Genomic DNA, 20140 nt, shown 5'->3' with positions numbered 1-20140 from the left:
AGTTCTTTTAGATTTCATCTGAATAACACGCAGCAACCATCTGGTCTTCCAGGAAAAGCTTAAATGTGTCAAAAATAAGGGTCCTGATTCACCAGCTTCATAATGTAGTTTTATTCCAACTTAACCTTATTGATCTAAATAGAATTATGCAGGAGTGATGGTGGAATATTAATGGAAAACCATAATGTAAATGATAACAGTAAGATGCTGACTTTTGGTTTTAATTTATCACATTTGTAATATCCAAATATTGCACATTTTTATACCCATAAGAAGATGGGATTTCTTTCAGGTATTTTTATTTCTATTTGTATACTTTTATCTGAAAAAAAATGACTGATAATAGGAAGTGTTGTATAACTGCCTAGTCAAGTATTCTGGATTTTTCTGTCTTGTTCTGGTTCTCCAATCTACAGCAAGGCATGCCATCTTGGACAAACCCAAAACCAGCAGGATATTTATAATCTGAAAAGCTTTTGCCTCAAATTGTGTTTATCACGGGGCTAGGAAATTAACTGCATGCAAAAGCTAATAATTTATTCCCATGACAGTTTGAAAACTAGGGAAAGGATGAAAGGACTCATTCTGTTTCTCTGCAGTTGCTCTTATGGTAGAAATGAAATGTGATATTGAAAAACTTTCAATGATTTGAGCAAAGGTTTGGGTTTACTTTATGTATATGAGTTTGCGCTTCTCAGCAATGTACATGATTAGTCATATTGATAAACATACATTTTTAAAGTTTCATCCCCCTACCTACTACAAGACAAAAATGTTTCTGTTTTGCTTTTACATTGTTATTTCTGTTTTGTGATCTTTTGAGTTGTTTCAGAAGTAACTAAAACCTGTGAATAGAAAGTTGGAGATATAACATCTAACAAAGGAAAAACTCAGTTTATAATTTTTAGTAGTAGTTGTTGTGTGGACCTGGAATATTCTATGAATTATTTCTTCAAGTGACAGGTAATGCATAAATGTGGCAAATTATGAGCTTATTTAAGAAAGATATTTACGTGTGAATGCTCATTTATATAGTAACATAATGGACTACATTGCACACAATTCAAATATTTCACAATATGCCATGTCTGATGATGGTAAGAGAGTCCTTTTAGAAGCTCGTTGCTAAAAATACTTTATTCCCAGAAAAAATCTTTTTAACTGTTTTTTTTTTTTAATCACAAGCATGAAATATAAATTTATCCTCAATACTGATGTTTTGGAATAGAATGCAGAGTCTAGCAAATATAATACATTTGATTTCTGCTTTATCTTGGTTCCTTAGATTAGTTCAGATACCAAAAAAATCTGCAAAGCCTATCTAACCAGAGAGAATTTTTGTAGTGGTAAATGTGCCAGAAAGGAGGAAAAATGATGTTGTCAGTGTCATTTGCATGCTCTGAGCCTGCTCTCTGCTGTGTTTGGGAAGAACATAATGGGAAGAGAAATGATGAAATGTTACTACAGCTTTTGAAAAGTGGCCCAGGCTGCACGCCACAGACTAAACTTCATGGCACTGAAACAAGACAAATTCCCTTCATGTGAGGAAACCTTCCAGTGACAGGTCTGGAATAGCAGCTGCTTGTTGCTGAAAATGCATCCCCTTCAGGAAGGATGTAGGCACCTTCCTGAGCATCTTTCCATTGCAGATTGTGCGTGGAGCAACACTGGTTGACAGGAGCTCAAATTTAACCCAGTGTTGCTACTCAGGCAGGCCCTTGGCTCACTTTACATGTGAATATACTGTTTTATATAAAATGGAATGCTTAAGATGTCAAAATCTCATAGACAGAAATTTTTTTTTTTTAGTTCTCAAATCTCAGCAATTGACCACTTAAAAACAAGTGTCAGTGGTAATAGCAGAAACAGTTAGAAGTACTCAGTCCCTTACCCAAGGTGATGATATCTCTATTAAAACACAGTTAGAAAGTGTGCCATTCTTGCCAAAATGCTGGACAGATGAAGGAGGAAGGGAACAAAACAACAGTCAGAGAAGAGGGAGTGGGTGTTCAGATGGGTGGGTGGGTGTTCACACTCAGCCAGGATTTAACCCATCACACCTCACCTCTGTTTTGCTCCACGAGTTCTTAAGGGACATATCTAAGCAGAAACGTCAGTGATAAAGTTGCCAAGGTGAGAGGGAAGCTGTCCAACCCCTCTGTTCAGAGCAGTCAGATTGCACAGGTTGTCTGGGTCCTCTGCAAAGATGGAGGCTCCATAAGCACTCTGGGAAACCTGTCACAGTGCTCATTCACCCTCTTGGCACAAATATTTTCCTAAAGTTTAAATTATATTTCATATGTTTCTGTTTGTCCCTATTGCCTCTTGTTCTGTAACTGGGCACCACTAAGAAAAATGTCTTCTTTACCTCACATAAATCAGTTATTTCATAACATTGATGGATCCTTACTGAGCCTTTTCTCCTGTCTGAGTAGCCCCTGCTTCCTCACCCTCTCTTCATAGGAGAGAACTCTTGATGGCTTTTGTGGCCCTTTGCTGGGTAAACATGGGTTTATTCCTGTGTTCTCATGTTGCTCTTGCACTGGGGAGCCCAGCACGTGGGGGCAGTGCTCCAGATGCATCTCAGCAGTGCTGAGTAGAGTGGAGGGATCACATCTCTCAACCTTTCTGCGGCATTTTATCACCATCTCTCACTTCTCTCAACCATTCTGCAACATTTTACCACCAGAAACTGGTATTGGGCTTTTTTTGCCATGAGAGCACATTGCTGACCCACGTGCAACTTGTTGACTATCAGGATGTCCAGATCCCTCTCTGCCAAGCTGCCTTCCAGCTGGTCAAGCCCTAGCTCGCCCTGATGTGAGGGTTTATTCCTCCCCAGGTGCAGGATTTGGCATTTTTTTAGGAGGTTCTTGTCAGTGCATTTCTCCAGCTTGTCAGCATCCCTCTGAATGGTAACACAGGCATCTGGTTGATCAACCACTCCTCCCAGCTTCCTATCATCTGCATTTGCATAAATGTGCACAAATTACCTTGCTGCATTTGAGCTGATGCTTTCTATGCACTTCCCATAGTAACCCCAGAGCATTGAAGATCTGACTTGCATCATTCCTGGGCTTTACAGTGCAAATGTTTCACTTGTATCATTCTCATCTTAAATTTCCAAAAGAGGAGATATGGAGGAAATAATAAAAGCAATGGTTTCATGGAAAGTGACATAACACATTTCACTGTGCAAGATATTTCTTTAATTTTTGTGATAACAACTACATATTGCTCCTGTGCTCTTCAGTGTATTATTGGAGGTATGTATGTGGAAATTAAAATGAAAGCTTTTTTTCTTTTAGGGACTACACTCCGATAGAAAAAGAACTGGGTCAGCTAAGTGCAAGGCTATAGTTTTAAAAGTGTAGTCAGGAACAGCAACTAAAAAAGTTGTAAATATCAGTAGTCCAGTGAGTATGAAGTACCTTAAACCTTCATGGTGGCAGAGGTGGGAACTTTCAGTGTCCCTGCTGCAATGTCCTGTCTGCTGGAAGATAAACACAGCAGGACAAGCTTAGACCCCAAGTTGCTATCAGGTTAATAATTTTTTCTTTTGACATGGTATGACACTTAGAGATTTGGGGCACCAATCCTTTTAGGTGTAATAGACAGAAGTGTTACACTGACTAATGTAACAGAAGTGTTACACTGATTAATGTAAAGCTGAAGTGGTTTTTCCTACAAGTGGTATCATACAGAGACTGTACTAAAAGGACAGGTAGTGGCTGTTCTTACAAATGGACACACATCCAATGGGAAAATCATCATGAACATGGTAACCATATCTAACAGCAGGTTATGTGGTGAAAGGTATCCTCCCAGGGAAGTCATCTTTTCTTTTATTTTTTTTTTTAATAAGAATAGGGTTGAAAATTACTCTGGCACAGCAAAACAAATCTATAAGAGATTATCTGCTTTCCATAAGTTTGCACTGGTTTTTATTCGGGCAGTCTTTCAGTACAGCCATATTAGTGAGCGTAATGGCGTGTTTGTGGAAACAAATACTGCTATTATGGCATGGAAAATAGCAGACATAATAACATTGTCATATTGCATTAGTACAGAAGTGTTCTGTGCCAAATTACAGGGCAGCTTCAACACTGTCTGTTACCTTAAAGAAATAATGTACTGGTGTTGTACTCGTGATAACCAACACTGTGTCAACACTTGCACTAAAATCCACTTCTGAAGGGTTAGTGCTTCACTATGCAGTCTCTCCTGGCTAGGAATTCAACATTCTCAGCCATTTTAAGTATAAAATTTCTTTTTAAAAAGTTCTTTTATTTTATTTTTACTCTTTATCAAGAAAAAAATCAAAAGCCCTAATATAAATGGAGAACTCTCTCAGTATTATAAACATGGCTTCACAAAAAATGTTTGATTTTTTTGATATTTGTTTTTATTACAGATATGCCTTTTAGCTAGACTTTACCTGTCTTTGCCAGATTAAACTCCAAGTGTGTCTTAGTTTTTGTAATCCCCTTCTGCATTGAGGGCTGAAACATGTATGCTTCCAGAAAAAACAAATCCTAATTATTTCACACTGAACACATTGAATGGTGGATATCCCTGCCTGTTGCTGAGGATATTAGAAACAAGACACTATAAAAATACATTAATTTAAGTTTATGAGAGAATTCAATATTAGAGAATTTGACATGATAACAATTTGAGAAAGAACCGAATTCTCTCTCCACTGTAGTGTTTGGAGAGTGTGTTAAGTAATACTGAGGTACAATTTTAACCACAAAACTTCTAAATATTGAGTCAGCATTCAGCATTAAATGAGTGGCCTTATAAACACCAGCCACCTTCACTGAAGAGCTAAGATCAAAACAAGCACATTCCCACACTAAATGAGACAGGAGTCTTATACTTTAGAAAATGTAATTAGTGAGTATGTAATAGCCCAGATGCAAGGCAGGTAATTCAGTATTGCTCACAGGCATATGTGGATATCCTGAGGCTTGCACTGTTTCATGTTTTCGATGTGTGCATACACATGTGAAAAAAATCACTCACTATATTTATAGTGTTTAATAAATGAGAGTATTTATTATTTTCTCTTGTATTTGCCGCTGAATTTTTATGGTCTTCTGAGCTCTTGTATGGTGTTGAGAATTTGGTTGTCATTTGTCTCTCAAAATTTCTTCCTTCTCCTGGACTGCAAACCAGGGTGATACTCACTTTGTATTACCAACCTACTATGGCACAAAGGATGGATTTAAATAATTTTGCTGCATCTATTTCCTTCTAATTTTTAATAGATTTAACTGGTATGGATAGTGCATCTTTTGGACCCTTTGACATCTAGAATGTAAGACCTATCTTAATGCTACTTTTGTGATCAGGATACATACAAAATAATGCAGCTTCATTAATCCAGTGGCCAAAAGCTGAACTAACCATAATGTCCACTCTCAGTAGTACTTTCCAAAATAATATTACATATTCCTGGCTAAGGCTGTGTAGCTACCAATAAACATATAACCTGCTATTAAGCAAAGGGATAGGAAATTCCTCAAGTGTACTTTAAAACATATTTGATTTTCATCTCCAGTAGGTGAGAATGGAAAAGATTTGTCCCTGATAACATACCAGTCTAAATACTTCATATGATTATTTTGCCACTGAGACCCACTTTGCACATGAGAAATAAATATAGCTGTGCACAAAATTACAGTGCAGGGCAACATGGTGGGATGAACTAATTGAAGAAATCTCAATATGCTCAGCTTATCTTTTCTGATATCTCACTACAGTGAACATCTGGAATTTCTGATGACAAATATCAGTGGCATAATTTGTATAAAGTTCAAAGGAAGTAGGACTTTACACACGTCTTGAAAACGCAGAGAAGTTGAGGTGTTTAGGAGAATTAGAAAAGCTGTAAAAACTGCAAGGAAAATGTTGCCTGCGGCTGTCAACCAAGATTAATTATTTTTTGTTGTTTTTTATTAGAAACCTAATCAGGATAGATTTCACCTTGAACTGCTAGGCCCCTGTGATATTATATGGCAGCACATGGTGCTTCAGGAAGAGCTATAGAGATTGATGCACAGATGACAACATTTTTTCAAGCCTTTATTGTCCCAACTCTGTTAGTTGTTTTTTTCTCCACTCTTTTATGTGGGTCTTGCAGTATGTAAATTTGGAAGTATGTAGATTTTGGCTTTTTGCTAAGATATACCAGTCTATTAATTATTTAAGTGAACAGGCATGGTTTTCTTGACAGTTTGAAAACAAGTTAAGGAATTTTTTTCTTGTTTACATTCAAATTCTGGAATGGTCAGTTAGATGAGCTATCCATTCCTAAAAAAGTTCAGGAATTTCCTTTTTCTTAAATCCATTGCAAGCTATACCTTTAAAAAATGAAAATGATAGCAATTTGTTTGGCAGTCGCTGTAGAAATTCTTTTATGCAAGAATATTTCTAGCAAAGAATAGCAAAGAGTATTAAGTGGGATACTTGATGCATGAAAAGCCAAAAAAGATCTTTCAAGGTAGCCAAAATACATTGGTATAGTTGTACTTGTAGCTCAGACAGAAGCAATTATGCAACATTTCTGGCCTACTCGGAGATATTTTTTTATTTCACAATATTAAAAATGGAACATAGTGTCAGAAAATTGCAAGCTTCTCTCTGCCTCTGGAGGAATCAAGGGAGTAATTAAATTGGATTTTGGTATGTCAATAATATCTTTCTCTTATTAATGGCATAATAATTTTGTAAATCAAATCGTAGAAGTGTTTCCAGTGTCATAAAGGTGAAAATGATTAAGGGTTAATTAAATATATTCTCATGGAACTAAAATTGTTCTATTGGGTATCGTTAGATTCCTTTCTCTAGAACTTTCAATTATTACAATTTAATGGCATATTATGTACAGCTCAGACCTGAAATTTGTGTAGCCAAAAGCTCTTCACAATAATAAGCATACTGGTCGAGTGCAGTCATTATTCCTTCCCACAGATTTCTCTGAACATCCTAACAATATCATATATTAAAATCAATTTTATGTACCTGGTTGTTTTCTGAGCTAGATTAATCATTATACACAGCACAGCTGGAAGAGAGGTTTTAGCTCTGGAATGATGTCAGTTGTTCATCTCCAACAAACCCCCCAAAAAAGGCAATGGGTAAGTGCTACTTTTTTTAATAGATGACAGCTGCAAGGGTCACAGATGGTAAGAAAGAGGATGAAAACCTTTCCCAAGCAGAGCCTTCTATAACCCATAGCATGAAAATAGCTCAAAGTGTGTATGGAGAGCTTGGTAATGAATGTCTATTTAATGTGTAAGGTATTTAAGCACAATGGCACAATGGTGCTTCAGAAAGATAAAATTATTCAGTTTTTCTGAAGTCTCTACAACAGGACTGGGGTTGCTAAGGCAACCTGTTCTTCCTCAGCATGTGCTCTGGTTTGACAGCTGCATAGGTGGGTTACATTCAAAGTAACTCCACATATATGAGGCATTCCTGGCCTCATTGCAGAATGAGATTTTGTCAGTCTCTTGACACAGCCTTCTCTGTGTTCATTTTAGCCAGATCCTGCAGAAGATTTAGGCAAAGAAAACCTTTCTGTTAAAAGCAGAATAAAGAAAATGCCCCGACTCTGATCTAGGTAAATTGAGGTGTTGCAGGGTCCAAATTAAAGGCACGGGAAAGGATGCATTATACAGATATTTTTGCAGCTTTTATGATTTGTTCCCATGCTGCTGAATAGACATTGCACCTGTTTTGGCCACTTTAGGCCTGCCACTCCATTTGAGCAGCAGTTAATTTAAATGAAATATCCACGTTTTTCTCAACATATACCCTATCTCTAAGGGTGCTTATACTCTCAATATCAACTGCAATATTTAAGATCCCTCAATATTTGATTTTAACTGAGCCTTATGAATCTTGTGTACTGATGTTGTGTTTGGAATTCTTGGAAGCCGTTTTCTGATCAGGTATTCTAGGGTATTATGAAAGAAGGTAACAGAGTCAGTAAGAACAGTATGAAAAAATTACTGATGGAAGCAATGCTCCTAGGACTGAAGGAATCCTATGAGGTTTTTAGTGTCTGGTTGCTTGATGAAGGCAACTCCAAAATGAAGTCCCAGCCTGGGGGAAAACCCCTCTGTATTAAAAGCAGTCAATACCCAGGCTGGGTACTGGAAAGCTGGAACTATAGAAAAGAGGGTGAAGAACAGCTGAAGTGAAGCTGTTTGGTGCCCACAAACCCAATTAAAAGTTTCTGTTAAGGATGCATGTCAATTTTGTGGTAATTCCCAAGGAATGATCACGCTGCTAAGCTTTATGTTATCACTCTCCTTTAATGAAGCCACACTTGGAATTAAAAGCAGACATATTCAGAAGCACATCATTTCACTGTAAACATCCACACACTAAAAGACACTTAAAATGTATGATATGCAATATTCAATGTCAAAGTGCATTAATATTTACAGATACCATTTGCAAATCATCTCAAACTCAGAGTCTGCCTTACCATATAAGGGAGTCCTCACTACAGCATGTTTTGATGTTTTAAAATTCTCTCTCTTTTAAATACTGTGAATCTTAAGAAAACTTCTAATCAGGTCAGTGGTCTGATATTTAGACAGGACAGATGCTTTCTAGCAGCAAACTGAAATTCAGTTACAATTTGAGTCTCAAATCACCAGCTGAATGACTTTATTCTAATATGTGGAAATCCAAAGTCATATAGAGAGGGTCATGGAATTTTCCATCTCCTTCAAGTACTAAACCTAGTCTTGAAACTAAAGCCAGAAATTTTGAAATTACTTGAAATCCTTTCTACTCTCTCTGTTTTTTTTTTCCTCTTTATTCCAACTTCTGGTTCACCAAAACATGTTAGCTTGGCCTTAGGCTGATTGTGGTCATGATTTTTCCTCTGATCCAGTGGCAAGTGTGGCTCCTCAGCTATATTTTGATTTAGTGCTGAGCTTCAATCTTTCCTCTTTCATTCAGTCTTGTCTTTTTTCCCTGCTAAAAGGATGGGGACACATTTTAATTGGTTTCCTTTTGTAAACCCTGGGGGGAAGTCTTCATAGGAGGAAATATTCAAGATGATAGTATCTCTGTAATTGAAAGCACTACCAGGAATAAATGAAAAATGTTTCCAAATTAGCTGGACCAATAGTGGCATGTCAGATAAAGTTCAGATACTTTCAGAACTGAGTAGATTGAATTTCTGTACAACTGAGGCCTGAACAGCTTTTAAAATCATAATTTGGGGGACATGTTACCGAGCAAACATAATCCTATTTCCCCCTGAAATTCTACCCCAAAGCTTTTCTCTTTCTTGCCTCTACTTGCTACCAACCTGTAATACTAGTGATATTTAATTTGAACTACTTAAAACAGCTTTACTGGGATGACAAGCAACTTCAAAGAAAGCTTGTGTGACTCCAGCAAATGCACAGGGCCAAGAGATGATATTTTCTCTGAAGATTAACCTTTTCCTGTGTACGATACTGTACACCAGGCAACAGACAAAAGCTGATTCATAAACCCATAACAAAAATGCAGTGTATTGTAGTTTCAGATATGTAGAAAAGATTTTTTTTTTGGCTGTTTCTGCACTGCATAGTTTTTTTTCACTAGTTGATCAGAAGATAAATAAGCTGTCTAAGGAATTGGTTCAGCTTGTTTCTTAGCCCAATTTTCTATGAAGAATGAAGTCAGGGTTAAAGTTGTGTTGTAAAAAATACTATTGAATTTAAGTAATTTGGAAAATCTCAGTTTTGAAAGTCAAAATTGATGGGTCTTTACATTTAGAGCAGGATCATCATCCTAAGTAGAAACATTAAATTCCCCTAAATCCCTTATACTGTAACCCTACATAGAAGCTCTCTAAGATTAGGAATTCTGTTCTTTTTTTTTTTTTTTTTTTCAGTTTCCATAAACTTTTTGTTCCATGTACCTTCCTAAATGAGGGTGTCGGTGGATGTGTGAGGGCAAAGATATTTTTAAGTCACACCGTGTAATTCATCCTCACCAGCACAACTGTGGTGGCTTGAGGGGGGAAAGATTTGGAGCAAATTTCAGACCTAGAAACTTCTTAGGCCAGTTCTGAATCCTAAGCCAAGTTCTTGGGTAGCTACATCTTCAGCTTGATATGCCAGAAGTATTTAGTATGGAGAGGGCATGCTGGGAACAGAGGTTAATATTACTCAGTTTGTGCCCTACAAAGATATTGATGTGTAAATATTGGTGGAGTTGTGTGCTAAAAAGCTTTTAAAACTGGAAAACTTAAGCAAGAAGGAGTAAGAATGTGGAAGGCTGTAGGGAATCATAGCCTGGCATAGAGTTGTTGGCAGTTGTACAGCCTTAGCTGATAAATTTTGGGCAATTCTGGGTAGTTTGAAGCAAAGTTCTAAGTGATCTCAAGTATTAAGGGTGTAAAGACTTCTAATTTTTAAGAATAATAGAAAGTATGGGGAAGGAACTCAATAGGATAACTCTACACAAGCCCTTGTTCATGCTTAAGTTTATTTAAACTGAAACATAGACCAGTGAAGAGACCTCTACATTGGTAAATGGTACTCCTTCATGTGAATATTCTGAAAGTAATTCTAATATGTATGTTTTTGGGAGTAAAAATGTGAATTACAGAATTATAAAAGTCATCTTATATGAAGACAAGAGCTTCTAGATTAATATACTCTCAGAGATAATTAAAATCATTCCTTCATACCACTGTTAAGGGATTCTGAATAAATCTTTTTTTTCATCACTCTATTAGCATATAGCTGTTTGTTTTGGTTTGGTTTGGGGTTTTTTGTGCCTTTTTTTCTTTTAATAAAATGGGAGGGACCCCGTAACCATGGCCCAATAACAACATTTAGAAAAAAAAATTCTGACTTCTGACTTAAGATGTCCTCCTAATGTGAAATTCTTATCTGAATTTCTGGGGCTGTTGACAGTGTGAACAATTTGTCTATTTCCTTTTTCTTCTTTCAGGATGAAAAAGCTATAAATCCAAAGGTGAGGCTTAATACGAGTTGCACATTGCACGTGTTCAGTTGTGTGAAAATCCAGGCATTTCATTCAATTGACTTGTTTGGCTGGGAAGAACCTTCATCTCTGTGGGCAAGTCGGATTGATAAAAGGAGTAGCACACATCCCAGAGGTCCCTGAAGACCTTTAGGATTTAAGCTTCATCTGCTTTTTAATCCTAACATCCTTTATTATTCCGTGGGATCGTGTGGTTTGGCTCCTGGGGCTGGCAGGTGGCAGCGATCCCGCGGTTGTGTCCTGGCTGTGTGTTGCCAAGGCACAGAGGAGAGCCAGGGTAATCCACTGCATATTGCCTGTGCTTTTAGTACCCTAAATCCCATCCTAAATTCCTACATCTCTTTAAGTTTTATATGCATATGCTTTAACTTTTGAAGAAAGTAACATAAAATAATAATTAAGCTTCATATACCACGCTGCCACCACGACCAACAAAAATGTCTAATGATCATGAAGAATAAATGCTCCTGTCCAGGCTGCCTCTTTTTTCTTTTTTGCCAAGGCTTAGGTATTTAATACATGTAAATTATTTAACCTACACTTGTCCTTAAAATATGATTGTGTCATCATTTATGTTCATTTTAAATCAACTTTTAAAAGGAAAATATTTGAAGATTTGCAATGACATTTATTTCTACTGCCATCTGTGCTCCCAAACTTCTATTTATTAGTATATTTATTCCATTTAGATATAATGTGATTTATCTCTTCCCTCATCTTAGTAAACATTTTGGTTGTAATTCTGTAGTTATTTATGGTTGGACTTGAGGCTGTTTTCAAGCACTTTAAAACCTTTATTATTTTTTCCTCTTGGAGTGGCATAAAAAAGGCCTTAAGTCAAAATCCAGTATATCTCAAAAAAGCCAGAGTAATTACCTTAAGAAGATAGAATGCAATAGCACTGGCAGAACAGGAAATGGCCCCTCTGCCCCTGGCCCCCAGGACAGCAAAACAGTTCAAGGACAGTGTGGACTCAAAAAGGAGATTAAAAGTTTTTTTTCTGCCTTTGACTTTGTTAACCTGGGTCATTACTGGGATTCTCAGGTGTGCTCCTGCTCAGCACCCACAGTGGCTCTTCTGCCTGCACAGGCAGGATGAGTTTGGGACTCATTCCTGTAGGACATGAGTGGGACAGAAATAAAAAAAAAACCTCTTCATCTGGTCTATTTTTGTGTTGGATACAGAAAGTGATATCCAGCAGATTGAAGAGTGTAACTTATAAAGGAAAATGTGTCAGACATGTAGAGGATATGAAAGCATTAACGTAACAATGAACACTTTTGTCCACTCCCAACTAGCAGCAATAATTCATACTTCTTGGAGAAAAGCATCAAGTGTATAATGATATTTGAGATCTGAGTTCATTAGTGATACACTTGAAAATGGTGATAATAACAAAATATTTATTCATCTTCAATGCCTATTTTTATGTGCACATTTCCCAGAAGGTTTTAGAGCATCCCAAATGGATTTGTTTCTGTAGCATGATGTCTGTTCTTATTAATGTTTGGGAGAGAGATCAATGAATTTATTTATGAGAACATATTTATCAATTCTGCAGATGGCAAAATAACCAAGCAATGATATTGTGGCTATCATGATTAAACATCATCTCTGCAAATGCTTTCAGTACTGATATTTGCCCTGTGTTTATGCTGGGGTTAGTCAATTGTAAAGATCAGATTGGAAGCAACTTCTTTGCCGATTTTGAAAGGAGGAAATAAATTTTTCTACCTATCTGAGAGTCAGTTTGCCATGAGTAAAGTGAAATGCTCCAGAATGGAGACTCGCAAATATTGCCAATTGTAACTCAAATGGCATGCTGTGATATCAATATTCCTGGCATTGATATGTATATATATATTTTATTATAATTATTCACATTTTTGACACATGAAGTTGATGTTCCATTTTGTGTGTTTAAACTGGAAGAGATTAATTTGGTGATCAATCAGATGTAGTAAAAAGTCCTCCTGATATTACATTTTCGTCCTTTTTATCTTTTCTTAAATATTTCCAAACCTCCTTTTCCTTTTGCCATTCTTCATTAACTTTGTTTGGGGGCTGAATTCTGCCGTGATGGAATTTTTGGATAAATTCATTGGAAGCAAGATGGATTTCTAAGAGGCAGCTATCTTTGCACTCAGCCACAAGTTCTCTCTCTGCCTAATGAGACCCAGGCCCTCATGGCTCTGAAATGCTCAGTTTCCTGTGCTGAATGTGCAGAGCCTGTGCCTGAGTGTGGATCTGCTGTGTAGCTGTAGGAGCCATGCTGTGGCATGGGGCCATTATTAAATTTACTGTACGCTCCTGTGGTTCCTGGCAGCGCAGCCTCGTCTGCTGAGATGCCATTGAAATCAGCTCCTCAGGCAAAACATCCATTAAACTTTCTTCTTGAAAGGAAAGGAAAAAAATCTTCTGCTAATTTGCTGCAATTTATGTTTGCTTTGTGATTCTGCAGCAGAGCCTGTCAATGAAACTGTGCTAATCATTAGGAAGCTGGTGCCTGTATGCATTCAGACATCCTACAGCTACCACTCCTCAACTAAAACAATATTCCACAAGGCTTTGGTTTTATTTTTCTAGCATGGTTAGAGCCTTATGGCATATGATTTTGCAATTTATTTATTTTTGTACCTTAAAAATCCTTGAGTGTTTTGTTTGCTGAAATAACTGTGCTTAGAGTACTGTACTTTTTCCTTTTATATAGTGGAGTTTAATGATAGAAAATGGGTGTCTTACAGATAAAATTATGTACTGCTGCTATTGTGTCCTGTCTCTAAGCTTAAGCCCTGTAATCTGTTAAAAATTGATCATTAGTTGCTTATCTTCCATAATGTTACTGTTGACTAAAAATTTGGAAAACACTTAAATTATAAGGAACAAAAAAAATAGGAGATGATGGGTAGCACTTTCTGGGAAAACCATTAGAAATAGAGAGTGGGTAGGAGAAGCATTTCTTATAAAAGGGTTCAAGATTCCAGAAATCTAGGATGGAAAAAGAGCAATTTAACTCTGTTAACATACTGGATCTATTTTTTTTTGGTTGGTTTGGGGTTTTTTGGGGTTTTTTGTTTGTTTTTGGTTTTTTTTTTTATTTGTTTTTGGGGTTTTTTTGGAGACATGTAGAGGTTCTGTGGACCCTCTGTGAACCTAATCATCTCATGCAAAAAGCTGAAGCTCCTTTCAGATTTTGAATAAGCCGTTTTCATTCCACTGGGCTCTTCTTCATACTTGAATCTGTGGTTGTGTTGCTCATCTTACAAGCTTAATACTACAAAATTAATCCAGAACTACTCTAATTTCCATTCTAGAGAAAGTGAACAACTCAAGAGAGCAGTGCTTTCTATTGATATTTTAGGATTAGTTTGAAAATAGGTAAATCTCCAACTCCGTCTTGCAGGAATGTGTTTATATTGGTCACATGCAGAAGTTTGTTCAAACAGACAGAATTTTCAGGTGATTTGATTACTCAAATTCATGTCAGTGTCTAGGATTTGATCTGGTGTTGGAGACTGAAACGAGGTGTGCCATTATGTGCCTGTAGGTTTGTGTAACTCATAGGAGTTTTTGTTACTCATACCTTGCTATTTCCCTACTTGTTTCTAAATCCTAGAAAGAGACTGAGAGTAACCTGTGCTGTCTGAGGCAAGAAATTTTACTTAATAAATTAGCAATTCTCTTAGCTCACTAAGCCAGTTCAGACACTCTCACAACATGGCCTATTTTTTTATTCGGCCATGATTTTTTTTCCTCATTTTGATCTCAGTGTCATGATTAGATCAGAGGTTTTACTATGCTGAGATAAACTCATGATCCAACTCATTCACTTCTCACTGTTTGTGAGACCAGATATTTTTAGTGAGTGCTAGAAATGTGCTGAATGATTGAGCTTATTGTTAAAAAATATTGACATTTAAACCCTCTTTTTACCTTTATTCATGGGCAAGCTTTTGTTTCTTAACCAGTAAGATATCTAAAGAGAGATATGAAAGTGAAGGGTATGTAGTATCACTTATCCTAATATCACATTTTAGTGAGGGGCAGGGTGGAGGTGCACTGCTATGTTTTAAAGCCTTATCAGAATAATGCCAGACCTTCATGTTTAATCCCTGTTTAAAACTTCCATAAATTCTGGGTTTAAGTTTCTAGTATACAAAATTTGATGCATTAGCTACAAAAGTTCTTAATTAACTGACATTTTTCTTAAGCATTTTAGGATTTAGCAGTGTTGACTCTGTGCTGAAATTTCATTTTGCTTAGAATTCAGTAGCTATGATTATCAGGGTACAATTGCAGCCTTAGTGCTCTCTGGTAAGGATGGGTAAATTGCTTAGACTGAAACGATTTGCAAATTTCTGCACATCAAGGGGTTGCCTGCCAAGATTTTGCTTTTCACAAATGTGAATCTCTCACAGTGGGAACACACACAGGCAATTGCTCTCCAAGAGATGCTTTATTCTCAAATTTGCTTTCCCTAGCTTGAGGCAGTTGTATGTCAGCTCCAGGTGCCTGTCGTGGGCAGCTCCATCTGACCATCTAGAGCATCATTTTTAGGTAATTTTGCATCCTTGTGAAACTTGTTAAAAAGCCATTTCAGAGAGACATTCTGTGCTTTCCAGGTAGGACAGCTTGCTGAGCTGGCTGGGAAGAGCATGCTTGTGTGTATCTCTAAAAGACGGATTGGAAAAGCTGAAAGACTAAAACCACAGGATGCTGTAGAGGAACAGAGATGACTCTGTATGTGTGATGTCCCTGCCTAGAGACAGGTGACTTTCAGGGAGATCAAAAGATGCTGTTGATCTCAGGCAGCCTTCTGTAAACTGAGGGGAGAATATAAATTTAAAAGTGCAGACATGTGCTCTGATGTGAGGTGACTGAAACCAGCCTTCAGCCTTTGTAATTTAAGTCTCACGACCTGTGGAGCACAGTTTCCCATGGCTACATTCACAAGAGAGAAAGAATAACTGATTTTTTTTCTTCCTTTTATCTTTCCCTTCCTCCACTTAGTTTAAAAAAAGGAACAACAAGATAAACAGCCAAGGAAACTCCCCACACTCTGTTGTCTTTATTACCATTATCTTTTGGGCCTAAATGTTAAAGTTGGAGGTGATAAATTTGAGCGACCTAGGAGAAAAAGAAAAAAAAAAAAAAACAAATCATTGCAATGATGACTCTCTGGAGTTTATAGGAAATATCAACCAAGGCACTCACCCCAAAAGGTCATTGCCACAAAAAGGAGCCAAATTCCATATTTTAAAAGATTACACAGAGGGCAAATTCTATAAAATTCAATAAATTTATTTCCATGTCAAATCATCATTCTGATCATACAAATACTAAAATAATGTGGCTTGGTTTTATGTTGTCTAATAGCACTAGGGCAGCACTTGTTGCTATTGTGTCTTCTGACTTCATTGCCACCATATGCAATTTCTACTTGGGTTTAGAACTGGAGGAAATGTGAATTTACCCTCCTGAATGTGACCTCTTAGTATAAATTAGTACTATAGTTTGTTTTATTTTTCCAGACCATTCTGCTGAAAACATGAAGCAGACAATGGCTCCTAAGGAGCAGATGAAGAATGAACAAAGCAGGTATTTTAGGGACTGGTATAACAATCTAGAGAACACAAAGCTAAGGCAGCCAGACATGCACAAACCCTTTTTCATTCCAGGGACACATAGCTGATGACCTACAACTATGTCCATGCTGCCTTAGGGAAAAACAGGCAGATAGAGAAAGAGAAAGTCTCTAGTGGCCAGCAGGAAAGATTGTGATGGATGTCTCCTGTGGAGCATCCCTTCCTGGGCAGCCTGTTCCATGCAGCAGGGAATCACACCATGTTGACAACCATGATCATCTTTTCCCTCAGTGAGATGACACCTGTCATCAATACCTGTCAGTCATCAATACCTGTCATCAACCTGCTGGTTTTTGGATGATACTGCCATTTTGGTTTTTGGATGATACTGCCATTTCACTCTGATTGAAATTGGCCTAATTAGAGCATCAGTATTGCACACCAACAGACTGTTCAACCCTGGGCACACCTGGTTTTTGTGACATTTATCCAGTACTAGGAGGAATTTTATTTACTTACCTTGCTATCATAGATGTGGTAGTCTGGAATCTCACAGGAGGGTGTGGTGGTGTCTTTCTTCAAAGCACTTGTCTGAAGTTCTGAAGTGTAACTCCCCAGATCCACAATATTCATAAGCAATATTTTTTATGAAAATGAAAAAAAGCTGAAGTTAAAATCTTTCATCTACTATCTGTTTTGTAGATAGGTATGAGCTAAGACAAATGGGAAAACAAAGCTGTGTAGGAAATGTGAGAAGACTATTGCAGACACTCAAATTACTCAAAATCATTTGTCACTCAAAGTAAGAATTTGCCATTTAGAGAAAGCGTCAGTCTGAGCAAGAAATTACTGTAATTAAAGATAAACACATCTGTGAGGTATTTCTCAGTGCAAAATTAATGAAGTTTGTTCTGAAACAACTTTGCCATAGAAAAACAATATCTAAAAACAATATCAAAAACCAAGACAAACCTGCAAACACAATTATATTTGGAAACTCTTGGGGCATTCCCTTTCACTGTGCAGTAGAATTTTTTCATGTTTCCTTTCAGATTTATTTTTTTTTCAAATGGGTGTTTAAAGAGTTAATCTAAACTGTCAAGCGCAGAGCCAGCAAACTTGGATAAAATTTGGATCTCAGACCATAGCTGATGCACAGACATTCTAATCTTGGCTGTGCACCATCTAGCAGCAAGAACTCAATAATTCCATGGTGAGTATCTTCCATGGTACTTAAACCTGTGCGTGAGAAAAATCTGCAGAGGAAAAAGTAATGGACACTGATGGGTTTCTGTTCCCAAGGTACTTTGGCTCTCTAAGTCTTCCACTTGAAGTTGTGCTGACTGACTCAAATGAGCTTGTTTGTGACTGTAATCAAAGCAGAAATGTGCAAGTCCCAGCCCCAGTAGCATAGATGTTTTCTTTTGACCAGTTAGTTTTCAGGTAACCTCAGCTGCTCTTTGGGTTACAGTCATCTGCCAAATTGGGACTGCTTCTTGGATGAGCTCTCTAGTGCATTTTGGTTTATGTCAAGTTTAATTAATTCATTAATTAATTGCAGAGAGAATCAGCCAACCTGTATCTTAAACAATCTTACATCATTGTCTTCCTTTCTTTATTATCTTAATGAAACAACTTGCATCTTGAATGACTCTGCTAAATTGGCATCTGTAATTACCTATGAAAGTATAAATTTTTTATTGAAAAAAAAAGGGGTCCCAATTTCACTTTGTTCAGAAACATTTTTCTAAACCTTATTCTTTCTAAAATCCAACTTTGATTGTACTTGAGGCTCTATTTAGCTTAAAAACGTTTTATCTCCAGTAAGCCTAAAGTCTTTTTTTTTTTACCTCGTTGCATAATGGACTGTAAGCAGTTAAAGTTGAAACTTAAAGTTGAAACTTTTTTGGTCAAGATTCTTCTAACTGGTGAAAATTTAGTTCTGAGCAGCCCAGGAGTTGGACATTTTTAGCCTGGAGAAGACAAGAAAGAGGGGATCTCATTACTGCCTATAAATATCTCAAAGGCAGGTGCCAGGGTCCTTTCACTCATGGCCAGTGAGAGGACAAGGCCATAAACTAAAACACAAGAAGTTTTTAAACGTTTAAAACCTCAGCACAAGGAAGAATTTGACTTTGAAAGTGGCAGAGCCCTGGCACAGCTGCCCAGGGGGGCTGTGGAGTCTCCCTCCCTGCAGACATTCAGAGCCCACCTGGACACGCTCCTGTGTCACCTGCTCCAGGTGACCCTGCCCTGCCAGAGGGGCTGGAATGGATGATTTCCTCAGATCCCTTCCAACACTAACAATTCTGTGATCCAGTGATTTCTTGGACATACTCAAGTGCATTTTCACTCTGCATTTCATATACTTTTAACCCAGATTCTCTCATTAGTTGTGTTGTATCAGACAGCTTTTTTCTTTTCTGTATTTATTATCTATGTAAACTGTGAAGGCAAAATAACAAAGGCTCAATTAAACTCCAGCTCTGCCACGGTAGAGATCCTTCATATTTTGGAGGTCAGAACTTCTCAGCCTCTGTGTCTCTATAGTAAGCTATGCCAAAGCAGTGTTAAGAGAATTTTAATATCTGTAAAGCCCTGAATCATAAGGCACCTCAGCATATGCTTAGAACATCTGTCTGAAAATGAGGGCTTGTAAATAATACAGAGAAAGTTTCTATAGGACAGATTAGAAAACATTCTGTGGAGAAGGAAAAGCAGGGATGGGCAAAGTGAAAATAAAGGGAGAAAAAAAGAACAGAAACATGAGAGATTAAAGAGAAAAAAAGATAATAGAGAGAGAGTTACTGATAAGGAATAAAGGTAGCTAAAAACTATTTTTCAGAAAATGAAAATTCTAAAACAAAACACAATCTTAAGACAAAATAGTGTGAGCAGATTAGCCACTTGTTATAATTAAATATTTGCTTTATGTTAGTAAAGGAAATTAAAGCAGTTAAAATCATATCATTTAATAGATTGTCCTTCAAAGTGGTTGACAATATTTGTTATGCATAGACATACATTAATATTCTTTTGGAAAGATTCAGAAAACAAATGTAGCTATGGCTTTACTTGGTTGCAGGTAGAAAAAAAATGTGTTTTTCGCTTATCCAAATACAAACATTCCAAGCTCTTGAAGTAAATACTAAATCTAAAACTATTATCACCAAGGTTTAAAACAAACAAACAAAAGGATATGGATTGTGTGTGTAAAGATTGACATTATAAAGAAATATTTCTTCTTTTCTCAATTTATTCCCCTGGGGACACATGCTTGAAATATTTTAATTCCCACCCCTCACCCCCTCCAAATGACATAATAACTGTAAGGATAGAAAATGTGCAAGGCCTTCTTTAAAACCCATTACAGAAGATTCAGGCTGAGTGGTCTTTCTGTTTCCTCATGATACCTACACCTTGCAGCATTTATTCTCTTTAAAATGAAAGCAAAGAAAAAGGAGAGCTACAGTATATTTCTTTGTCAAGGCAACACAAACCCATTATTTATTAATTTTTAA

The 20140-nt window shown here is 37.0% G+C and overlaps 1 protein-coding gene across 29 annotated transcripts in view; it reads left to right on the top strand.

The window, feature by feature from the left end:
* NRXN1 (neurexin 1) overlaps positions 1–20140 on the top strand; it is a 681323-nt gene that overhangs the window by 344200 nt on the left and 316983 nt on the right. The window lies entirely within an intron of this gene.

This window comes from Agelaius phoeniceus, chromosome 3 (assembly GCF_051311805.1).
Source record: "Agelaius phoeniceus isolate bAgePho1 chromosome 3, bAgePho1.hap1, whole genome shotgun sequence".
Classification (NCBI taxonomy): Eukaryota; Metazoa; Chordata; class Aves; order Passeriformes; family Icteridae; genus Agelaius; species Agelaius phoeniceus.
The sequence above is the reverse complement of the archived record's forward strand: the minus strand, read 5'-3'. Positions and strand labels throughout refer to the sequence as shown.